This window comes from Phalacrocorax aristotelis, chromosome 1, assembly GCF_949628215.1.
Source record: "Phalacrocorax aristotelis chromosome 1, bGulAri2.1, whole genome shotgun sequence".
NCBI lineage: Eukaryota > Metazoa > Chordata > Aves > Suliformes > Phalacrocoracidae > Phalacrocorax > Phalacrocorax aristotelis.
This window is the reverse complement of record NC_134276.1, coordinates 190,622,480-190,634,720: the sequence shown is the minus strand read 5'-3', so window position 1 is coordinate 190,634,720 and position 12,241 is coordinate 190,622,480.

The window sequence follows — 12,241 nt, the reverse complement described above, 5'->3', positions numbered from 1 at the left end:
ATCCACTTTTTCTACTGAAAATGTGGATTTTGTGGCTTAAGTGGTAATATTAATAGTTAAAAGGCTTTTAATACAGAGTGCTTTAAGTATCATCCAGTTCATTCAACCTCCAAACTTAGTCCTCTCTCTAGTTTTTTCCCCAAGTAAAAATGCCAACAACATTAGAATACAAACATTCAGTTCATACCTTTTGGGGGCTGGGTCTCATTGCCTCCAGCATCCTTTTCTACCTGTTTATGTTAAGCAATTTTCTGTCCCCCGCTGGCATTTTGACAACATCATATGAATTTTAAAGTTTCAGCCCCCACAGTCTCACTGAGGAAGGTGTTGCATTTTACAGGCGAAAATTTAGGATGCAGAGACAAATTCTGCTCCTTGTAGTATAAGCTACCTCAAATACCTAAATTAATCCAGATTTTTTGTCATGTAAATAATAGGTGTCTAATTAAAGTTAGCTGCTCGAGTCTCCCTCTGTGACGAATGGTAAGAGAATGAAAAATATTCCTGCCTTTATATAAAGGCTCTCAGAGGTGATTCACTTTCTGGAGGTCCTTTCTCTTGCTATTGTCCAAAAGACACACTTTCTTAACTTAGAGTAGAAAACTCTCATAGAGATGAATGTTACTTGTGATGAATGCTCAAAATTATCCAGGGTCCCATGTTCAGGTAGGAAATTGCACCAGACTCTTTGAAGTCTTTATGTAGCAGGTAACCACTGAGCCATTCTTCTTGCAACCCAGATGATCTTCCTCCAGAGACTCAGTCCACTTCTCTTACATCCAAGTAAAGCATGAAGACTTTTCTCCCCTTCAAGTCAGTAATATGTACTTCATTCTTTCACAGCAGGATCAGCACTCATTAGAACAAATACTGCTCCACAAATGACTGTGGGATGCTAAAGCCTGTATTTTAGGATAGTGATATGGACAACTTTATGACCTGCCTGACACTACACTCGTCTTACAGCCTTCTGCTTCTCTGGTGCTGACCACTGGTAGAAGTAGGACAAGATGAACCGGCAAATGTGATATTTTGCAATATCTGAGACAAAGTATTTAATGTTAGATGCTGTGTGTTAATGATGTGGAGTATTCACAATGTAAAAATGTTTTCAACAGTAGTTCTGCAATAAAACAAATATAGCTTCTCTGCAGGCTGGCTAAGGATTGTCACCTGCAAACTGAAAGACCTGGGACCGATTCCAAAGCCCACTGGAAACAATTTGATTTTATTGAACTTTACTATCAGTCTACAAAAGCAGCATTTCTAGGGTTACAAGAAGAATCATTCTGTGTTCAAAAAGAAAAATAGCTCTGCAAGCATTTTGAAAGCATTCCAGTCAGCGATACTTCCAAGAGACAGTCTGATCAGACACTCTGCTGATCTGTATTTAAATCATTATTAAAAAAACATGCCATGGAAGGTATTATTTTGGATCATAGGTAATAAAATGTAAGGGGAATCCAGCTTTTTAAAGCCCTGTGCCTGTGTGAATAAAATTGAACACACATTAAAGGAAAAAAAAAACCCAAACAAATCCACAAAACTTTTCTGTACTCTTATTTGAAATCTTTATGCCAACTCAGGCTTCCATGTATACAGGGCTATTTTAAGCACACTCTCTACCAAAAGAAGTGCTGGTGACACTTCAGAAGTGATTCCCTCACTGCTGTGCTACAGTTAATGGGCTACTCTTGTGATAACAGCAGTATTGCTTCTAAAAATGTGTTGATCCTCAGCAGATAGAAACCTCTTTCTCTGCATTATGCCCATTGATTAAAAAAAAACAATACTAAAACACTTCTCCATGGAGCATGGATTTGGAAGAAATGAGGCTTAACTGGACTTTCATTCTCAAAAATGACAAAAGAATAAAACAAGAATCTACTAGAAACGGTAGACTCTTGCCAATATTTTTTTCTCCTTAGCTGGTATGGCCTAATATATAAATATGCATATCACCCTCTCCATGCATACATATATCTGCTTAAAATATCCTCTATATGTGCCTGTGAATGTGTGGAAGTGTATATAAAAGTAAAAAGCTGTGAGGAGTGGCCCAGTGTCAGTCCATTGTGTAAGACACCGTAAATACGCATGTGAGCAGTTAGTGCCCCCATATGTCTGCTACCTAAGAGTCTAATCTCTGGCTGTTCCTAGAGGAAAAACAACAGTTTCAGTACAGAAGCAAGGATTCCCTCACACATAGAACCTAGTAGTCAGACAAACAAGTACCATACGATTGCTGTTAAGGTCGTTGCTATACAGTATTTGCTACATTCACACTTGTATTTAAAAAAAGAAAGCTAGGGGCTAGAACTGACCCACTGGTTATTGTTGCAGAAGATAGACATTAAAAATTAAACTGCTAGATCAGATGCTTAGATGAGGCACATTAAGCTGAGATTCTCAAAAATGCCTGCATGACTTAGAAATGCAGTCTCCATGACTTCAGTTAGTTAATGAGTGCCAAATTATCCAGCGCAGAGGTGAATATATAATTTTCTTCATTCAACAGTAATACCTAAATGTCTCTGATGTGTCAACAACATTCGTGTAGTTAACCTGAACTACACTGCCAATTTTTTTTTTCTACATTTATTTCTTTCACAGTTGGAAGATGAAAGTGGTTTTTCTTTATAGCTCTATAATGTTCGCCTAAATATAAGCATGTTATTAGTCTCTTATGCAGTTTCCTTGCTGCCATTGTTGGCCATATACAGCCATTAGGTTCACTGGCTTTCTTTGCAGCTCTTAAGCTCAACATGCATGTTAGTTCTTTCAGAAAGTATTTCAGAAATACTCACTGAAAAGGGAATTTTCCCAGGTGAAGTATTAAATGGTGCTCTTCAAGACTTCAACAAGTACAATATACATCTTTAATGCAATGTGTTTCAGTAAGGAAGTCACAATAATTTCAGTTATTAGATATTAGTCAGCAACTAGATCATACAAGACACTGATGGTATGTTTGAACAAATCCTAATACTTCAGAAACTTAGTAGAAAGATTTGACCTTCTGTTCACCAGCTTGAAAATCCAGTTTAGTGTAGACGGATTCATATCTGATTTTCAAGGATTTTTTTTGTTTTTTTTTTTCCCCTCCAGTATTTTTAATATCAGCATTTTACTGTGTCAGAATTTTTCTCCCATACATGCCCTTGCCTAAAACCTTTTCTACCTTTTCTGACTGGTATTTGCTACATATTAAAAACACTGAACTTATGTTCTCAATCCTACCTATTCTTACCTTTCAGTTAAAGTTAAAATTAGGGAGTTATTCCACAAGAATTCTTCACATTATGAAAAAAATGCAATGTTTTTTCAAAAGAATAATAGTTGCTTAAAGATTATTATTCGTCTGTATTGTCTCGTCTTCATATCATTGTAGACATGTGGTATTGTAGCCTGTAGCTTTGCTGAGATTCAAAGGATACCATGGTGACTTTGTAACTTCTCTGAAATCAGTGGAGAGTTTTGTATTTTGGGTAAAAACCCCTAAAAATTCTATGAAATCAGATTCAATAAATAGATTTGATTTTCATTTTTGTAAGGAAGTATACTATGGGACTCTAGTTTTCTTCTGTTTTCTCCCATGGGGATAAAGTCTGTGGTGCTTCTTCAGTTTGTGTTGTATTAAATAAATACGAAACTTTTGAACAGGCCTTGTAGTGAAGCAGTGTTCTGGGAGGCTCAGTGTCAAAGTGGCATCCATCACTTTCCCAAGGCGGCAATACCTGATCATTTTTAGCCACTGTTTCCCAAAGAAATGTGCCATTTTTTGATGGCAGTTGCCACCTGTTTGCTCATCATCAACCTTTCTTTCCTTCCATCCCAATAGTTGTTGAACCTGCAGGCCAATTTCAAAAGATGTGCCCTGAGGTGTCATGGAAATCCACAGGTGGGTAGGGAAAAAAGCAAAAATTATACCACAGGGAAGGAAAGCTCTTCCTGACTGCACAGAGTTGTGAGCAAGGGGAGCTGGTGTGTGTGGGCTCTTGGGCTTATGGGGGCTCTGGCTCAGGAGCCCGTGTGCTGCAAGCTCCTTTCCCAGGCAGCAGATGTGGTCAATGCTTGGAAGGTGCAGTGCAGTGATCATGAGAAACAATCCAAAATATGTTGACTGGGAGTCCTGGGAAAGAAACCTTTAAGGGAAATATAACAGAAACCCATGGGAAACAGCACTGTATTAGTTTCACTAATCATGGACCAGCTTGTTAATATGCAACATTCAATCTATATTATGTACAGGTAATCTCGTCATGAGAAGAGGGAAAACTGCTACATTTTATTTATCATATTTCTTCAGCTCACACTCATTTTGAGGCTGATCATCTGTGTCTATTTTTGTACTGCAGGTTGTTAAGGTAGTGTAACAAATCAATGCTTTTGACTGGTGTGCTGAATTTTGAACCAGGTTTTGTATTTAGTTGCTATGCTTACAATGTTCCACATGTGAAAATAGACATCCTTTTCCTCTGAAAGCTTGAGGTGTCTCATTTACTTCATCAGAGCCCTGTGCAGTGCAGAAAGTTATTGGAAAATGTATAATAAATAATAATAATAATAATAATAATTATTATTATTCCTGTAATTATTACTCAGACAAAGTTCCTAATCAATGGAAATAATTTTAAAACAGAATGGTAGGCTTTTGCCACTGTTTAAATGAGAGGTACTGCTTATTAGCAAAGAGAAAGGATCTAAAAAATGTTGCGGTTGCCAGGGAAAAAGCTTGACTTCTGAATTGCGTTACTGAAAGAAGAAAGATGCATTAATGTGACTACTTTCAGAATCATATAATATTCTTGCTGTTTTAGCAGAAAGCTAACTTTGGACTTCAGCATTTTAAATGAATTTAAGAAGAAGGTTGATATAGTTCTTAATGAATCTTATATATTATATTATGAGAAGATATTTGCTTCCACTTCGGAAAAACAGGAGGTTTTAGCCTAATGATGCTCCATTCATACAAGGTTCAGATACTCAAGCTTAAGTCCATCAAGGCAACATAATTTACATACAGTTAAGAGTCTAGGTGAGAGTAACTTGGACTTTTTCTCCAAGCAATTCTATTGCTGTTTGCACTTTTCTTCAAGTTCAAATTAATTGCTCTTGTAGGGAATCAACCCCAGTTCTCTGCTGTATTCCGTATCTAGTGCAAGTTCAGCTTATGTCATGGGTCTGGGAGGCCCTTTATTAGAGTGTTGTGATTTAGGAGTTCAATATTGATTTGTAAGCTATAATAAGCCTATTCACATATGAATTTCTGTTCTTCCTGATTATTCAAGGAGGAAATAATTTTTGTTTCATACTGCTTTATTTATAGAGAAAGGGGTCTAGGAGCCTTCCAAACTTAGCTACTACACATGAGAAGGGACTTCTGAAAGACTCCTTCACTGGGCTGGTCCAGTGGATGTTGTAAGGAATTGCTCTTGACCTCAGCAACAGAGCATTTTCAGAAACCTCAGCCGTGACTGAAGGAGTTCGTAGACAGGCATTATTGGGTAATTCTGGTTTCTTCAACCAGATCAGTGCCCCAGTGTGCGAAGCATTATACAGACATAGCGAACCACTTCCTTAAGGGCCTTACAGCTAAAAAGGACTTTATTGACAGAAAGCACATCTCAGACTTCTGAAGTCTCAATGTCAAATCCACCAATACAGAAAAAAAGTGGAGAGGATAGCAGTAATCATTCAATGCAGATATTTAAGATGTATACTTGTTTAAGTGCTGCTGGCCAAGTCTTACTTTTCTTTATTAAAAAAGTAGCTGGAGCTACATCCAAAATAAAGGACTGTTCTCTGAAATAAAGAGCTGTTCTCAGCTCTGGGGCTCACTTCAAGGAGTAGGGCTGGGGAGTCTGGAAAGTCCTGAAGTATTTCTGTAACAATGAAATCTTCCTTAAAAACTAGGACTCTGTGCAAGCTATATTTTATTGCATCCTTCAGCATAGAAAAGCAATATTTAGAAATTTTGTAAACCGATGTATACTAATTATCTGGTGCACAGAGTCTGCAAAATTTCCACCATCTTGCCCCACTGTGGGTTATTTCATTCCTGCTTTAAATGCTGTGATGTGGTTCAGGAGAGTGGGACATCAACCTGCGTGGTCAGATGCCCCCACAGCTGGGGGTTGTCTGTCATACTGCCTTAATTTAACAGCAGTGTAAGTAGTTTTGCCAGCTATGTTTCCAAGTGAGAGAGGAGAAACTAGTGGGATAAAGCAGCAAAATGCTGAGCTGTGGACAGCCTTCTGTGAGCAGCTCTCTGAGGTTAGATCCCAGAGGACCAGAGCTCTAGCCTCCTTTACCTGGCAAAGGTGTTCCTCAGCACAGCTGCTGATAACACAATATATGGTGGTTCCCTCTCTTATGTGATATATTCAGAATTATCAAGAGATTCAGAAATCAGAGGTTAGATTTTCCAAAATCAATTTTGGCAGTTTATGGATTTGGCATAAATCTCCCTCTCTTTTAAGGAACAATTTTTCTGGGAATATTTTAGCCTTTTGAATATTTAACTTTATAGTATTGCAAGCCCAAATCTGCACCATAGACTCAAGGTACTCTTCTGCTTTAGAGTTAGATAACATTCTCTTATTTATATAAGCTATCTTTATTTTCAGATGTTAAAAAATTACTGTTGTTAGAAGAGAAATTACTTTATATCTGGTTTACCTGAATTACTTATTAATGAGATAGAAACCTTATGTTTTGTCTATTTAATGGGGAAAAAGTCAAGTCATGGAGTGTGAAAGATCCATATTTTATGCATGGGCACAACTATGTAGAAATAAATTACTTCACAGGCCTCTTTGGTTTGTAGTTTTGATGCTAATGTAGCTTATGAAACCAAGTTTGAAATTGAATGCTTAATAAATATGAATTAATGGATGATGAGTTTTGCACTAGTCCAGAGAAGTGAGGTCAGAGGTAGTATTTTGTTTAGACTAACAGAAAGATTTTGCACAACATTCACCTGAAGATGGAGCTTGAGTGGTTCTGAATGTATACGCAAAGTATAATTAGTTTCACAGAACCGTAATTAATAACTTTCTGCTTGGACTTTGTATAGGGAAAGAAGAACCATCTTAAGCTTATTTAGATTCTTGTGGCAGAAAAATGAAATCTATAAACAAACTTTCTTTCCTTAATCTTCCTCAACTGCCCTATACTCCTGGGTGTTTTACAGATTCTTATATATGACTCCTGTAATTATTGAACTGTACTTTTGACCTGGTTGCTTGAAGGATATTGAATTTCTGTTATCTGCAAATGGAGATTAGCAGTCAGATCACCTGAAGTGCTAAAACACTGCTAATTTTTTTAAACAGATTTGTTACAAAATGTTGGGTTTTTTTTTTCCCCTACCTTGGACTTCAGTATTCACATTTAACTCACTGTAATGTCTGTCAGTGTATTTCAGGGATGACATTCCCTGGGTAAAATTTTACTAAGCACTCTAATATCTGCAGTACAATGTTATAAAGTAACTGGTATCTCTGAAAAACAATAATTACATAGTTGGATAATTACTTAAGTGCCTATTATTAGGATTTAAAATAATTAGAACATGTTCTCTGTGGCTGCTCTTTTCTGTTTCTTTCAGTGTCCACTTTCTTAAAGGACCTCTTGTCTGTGCATACTGAATCTCAGAGGGCCCCATTTTACCTCTCATCCTTAGCTTCCAGCTTTTCAGGTAAAGCTGTGATTTCACAGTTCCCAGCCACATGGAAGTGACTATAAAGACCAAAAATTACTGATGTTGCCTGCAGTGGAACTACCTAAAAGATAGGGTGTATCTAATTGTGAATAAGCTTGGTCCTAATTGTGCCCCTTCTGATCTGTGCCACCAAAACTATTGTCCCAAGTTTCTAATTTTCTAGGGTTGTAGGAGCAGGAATGTGGGTATCTGTGGCAGCAGAATAACAAACATGGAATTAGTGGCCAAACCCAGGAAGCACCCATCTTGGTTGATAATGAAGAGTCCTAAGTGTGCATTATCTGGAAATGGAAGCCCATAAACAATTGACAAACAGAAAGTTTTTATCTCTCTTTTTGGCATTCTCATGATTACAATTTATTCCTGTTTTGTTATGAAATTTTGAACGTGGAAGTACTCCTATTGCTAATATCAACACAGAAATGTGATATTTTCCTTTCGTTAACTACAAGACTGTTCCTAGAAATTGTCTCTTAAGATATGAAGCAATATCTACCTCTCAATTCAACAAAGATCCTTTCTGTCAAAAATGAAGAGTGGGGAGGGGCAGGGAGAGGAAAAATGAAAAACTAAAATCATTCTCATTTCTACATATGCAATAAAAATACTAGACACTGTGCTTGTAAATAAAGAGAAAACCATGAGGGAAGGAAAACAGGGTCACTAAGGCCAGTGACCTCCACAAAGAACGAAGAAGACAATTGTAAAACATTATCCGTCCAAATCTTCTTCAGCCTCTGTTGTACAAGCCTGAGTGAAAACATTTTAGGCAAAGGTTTAAAAGAACCTGGAGGACTGTACAAAAATGCCAAGAATTGGATTAATTGGCATAATACAAGGTGGCTGGGCACAGTTGGGGAAAGTGTCAGTGTAGGGAGAATCCCCACCAAGTAAGACTGTCTGTGCAATTAGCTATCTGAACTCTAACCTTTCCAGAATAATTAATGAATAACAGAGGGGATCAAGACAAAGACACAAAGTGATTTGGTGGGTGCTAGCAAGTAATACATCAAAGAATGCTGGTAATTGGCCCTGTGGCTTTCATTCTTTGCCCTATTTCTTTCAATTCATTGACTCAAAATAATGGGTTCAGGTTCATTATCAACAGGTCTTAGCTGCAAGAGCACAACACTTCAACAAAGCTATGATTGTAGCAGTGCTGGTGGCTAAGCAAAAAGTTGTAGACTGTAGCACACTCCCTCGAAAGGGAAAGTAGCAGCATAGTCATAGGCTTTGTCTTACATGAAATAGTTGGTATTCACGTATTTGCTCTGAGTTTTCTAAGACTTGGTGTTCACTGAGGTTACAATGCTGGAATACAGTTGGTATGGGCAGGTATGTATAACTCCACTTCAAACCCTATTATAACAGCAGCATCTATATTCTGTTCCTTCAACTGTAAGAAATGAAATAGAATTCTTGACATCATGTGTCACATGTACATGACATTGTTTGCATACTAATGGAGACAGTTTAGAGGCTTTTCCCCCCATTTTTTGTGGCATTGCAGTAAAAGGAAAATTAATTCTTTTTAATCTGTAAAAATATCTTCCAGATCCGCAAACTTTTACTTGGGGGTTTGAGGTTTTTATTTTGGCCAAAATCAGAAATGGAATCTCCACTGCTCTGTTTTGTTTCAAGTGTAAATGCTGTCGTAAGATGTTGATTTAGCTGATGAGGAGATATTTAATTAATTAGAATAGCTTTTCATAAAGATTATAAGAAGCAGCAAAATATTAGAGCAGCCGTCTTCAATGAGTGAATGATGTGTAATTTTGCTTTGCTGTTTCATTTTGCTGTGATTGTTTCTCCCTATTTACAGTCTATAGCATATGTTGTTTGTTATTTTATTACCATCACATTAAATACAAGTGCATTTACAGTTCAAAACTGCATGGCACTGTGGTTAAAAACCACCCTTTTGGTTTAGTATTTGAGAAACCTAAGAAGTAGTTTAAATTTTAGAAGCATGCTTATGAGCACAAATAGATGTAAAATTATTTTTCTTTTAAGTTAAGAGATGTTATTTTGAGTTTGGGTTCATAGCAAATATGCAAGATGCTGTAAATGTTTTAAATACCACATTGTGCTCCATATTCTTATGGACAACAATCTAAAAACTTCCCATTACCTCTGATGAGTCTGTTAGGAGGTAGCTGCTGGTGCGACTATTGGCTGCCTAAGTGGTACAGGTCAGATTCAGATCTCCATTATATCGCTGTCATTTTGAAATAGCTTGAACAAAATTTATGCAGAATTCCATTTCAAGAGGTCTGTATTTTGTAACTGTGAAATCATAAAGCAGATTCTTAAAAAATAATAAAATTAGAGGATACAACAGTCTGATACAACTATCAGATCTTATTTTGATCCTAGTCATGTTTCTGAGAATAATGTATGAAATATTCAAATAAAGGTGTGATTTATCAGTGTATAAATACAGCTATACATATGATGCATGACCAGCAGCCTCCCTGCTTTTAAATGCACCCGTACTGTTTGAAATAATGTTGTCACCGATCTGTTGTAGTAGTTCTTTGTTGTCTTCTTTCGTGCAGATTCATCCATTAGAATACATGCCTTATCCATAACTGTGCATGCCATGGACAAAAGTACTCCCATTTAGGAAAAGCTTTATTAGCACATATTCTAAATTGAATAGTTGTTTTTCATAAATTCTAAGTAATACTTCCTAGATTTTTTTTTTTATTTTAAATATTGTAAGTAGCACACTGCTTTGCACTAGGAAGAGTGCTACAGTGTGACAAAGCTGTTAGTCAGAATGTTTGCTTTCCCCTGTCCCTGATTCCAGCTGGTTTTGGTAGAGGTTTCTTGTGTAATTCTCCACATGGCTTAGACGATATATGAAACACTTTGAGACAATTTCAGGATTGATGTTCTTTTAAGTTCAAATTCTAGTTCTAATGGAGGCTTTTCATAGCACTGAGGAAGTCTTTTCCATCTATTCACATTGGGACATGGATGTCATAAATATATCATCTTCACAATAATTAATGTTAAAGATGGCATACAGTAAACTACAATTTATTTTAGTCTTGCCACCGTTATATATTGTTAAAATAAATATTTAAAAATTATTTGTATTGTGAAGAGCTATACTCACAGTGCCTTCTCCCACATGTATATTTCAAGATCCTGAGCTGACAAAATACTGGTTGATCTTGTCCCAGAGGTTCTCACACTTTCTCAGAAAGTTGCTCCTCTTTTTGTATAATTTTACCTTCAAGTGAATAACAAGACTTTAGGGGAGAAGGAAAATCATTATTAAAAATACACACAGACTTGATCAAAATAACTTTGATGGCTAGAATGATGAGAACAGTCATTCTTTTCCTTTGACAGGTATTTTTTGGTCTGAGATTTGAGGGCACTGATATTGATTTAGAAAGCTCTGTGGCTCAATTTTAAATGAAATGTAAAACTTTTCCATTTTCTCACCTATCAACCTCCATAAAAGAGCAGCTGCTCTTGCAGGGAAAAGCACTGCTCTCACTTTGGGTATCACAATACATTTATGATGTGGGGCTTATCTAAATAGCTCCCCTTTACGTGACTACGAAAGAAAGTTTATCCTTATATAGGGTAGGAGTTCTGACCGTAGCAGCTGGATACAAGTCAGGATCCCAGGCTGGGATGTGGGATCTGGACCCCTTGGGGGCATCCTTTCCAGCAGGAAACCCCTGCTTTTCTCCTCTGTCCTGGAAGTAACAATCGTAGAAGGCTATTCTCTGCTCTCGTTCTCCTGCAAGCAGCTGCACCCCTGGCCCTGACATCTTCTCTTCCTCTTCAGATAAAAGGCAGCAAGCTGAAAGTGCCTGGACAGTTGCCTGGACACTTGTTATCCCACAGAAAGTTTCCCAGAAACGCACGGGGAGTTAATACTTTCTACCCCTGATGATCACACTTACTCTTATACACTGAAAATGGCTTAGGTTTGATAGCAGAACTAACCATATATGGGAAAGGCAGAGGAAGAGGAGCCGAGGGACAGTCCTGTCTCAAACATGCTCAGTTCCTGTCTTTTTAGTGAGAACAGGAACAACTGCAGGCTTTTAAGGACGTTTAGCAGATGAGAATTTGAATACCCCTGATTGTGATTGTTTCTAATAGAAAGCACACGAAGGCTGCAAAGAAGAGGGGAGTCTTGGTTGCGGAGGGTCAGATGCTGTTTCAACTTTCAACTGTGACTTTGAAAAGAGGTCTCTCTGCCTGGTGTTCCCATAGGAAGGGACCCAGTGCTGGATCCATACTGGCCTGCCGTCAGGGAAGTGCTGAGCTTCCATTCAAGTCACTGTTCCCTGAAAAAAAGGCATTTCAGCATAGCCTTAGGTGTCTTTGACTAAAAATCAGATGCTTTCTAAAGTAGGGTCTTCATTTGGCTGACATGACATGCCTGAATATCTCAAAGGCTGTAAACTTAGCAAAATCCAGGCTCTTCTTAGACATGATTTTGTAATCTTCATTTGGTGGGGTTTCTTTTGGTCTGTTATCCAC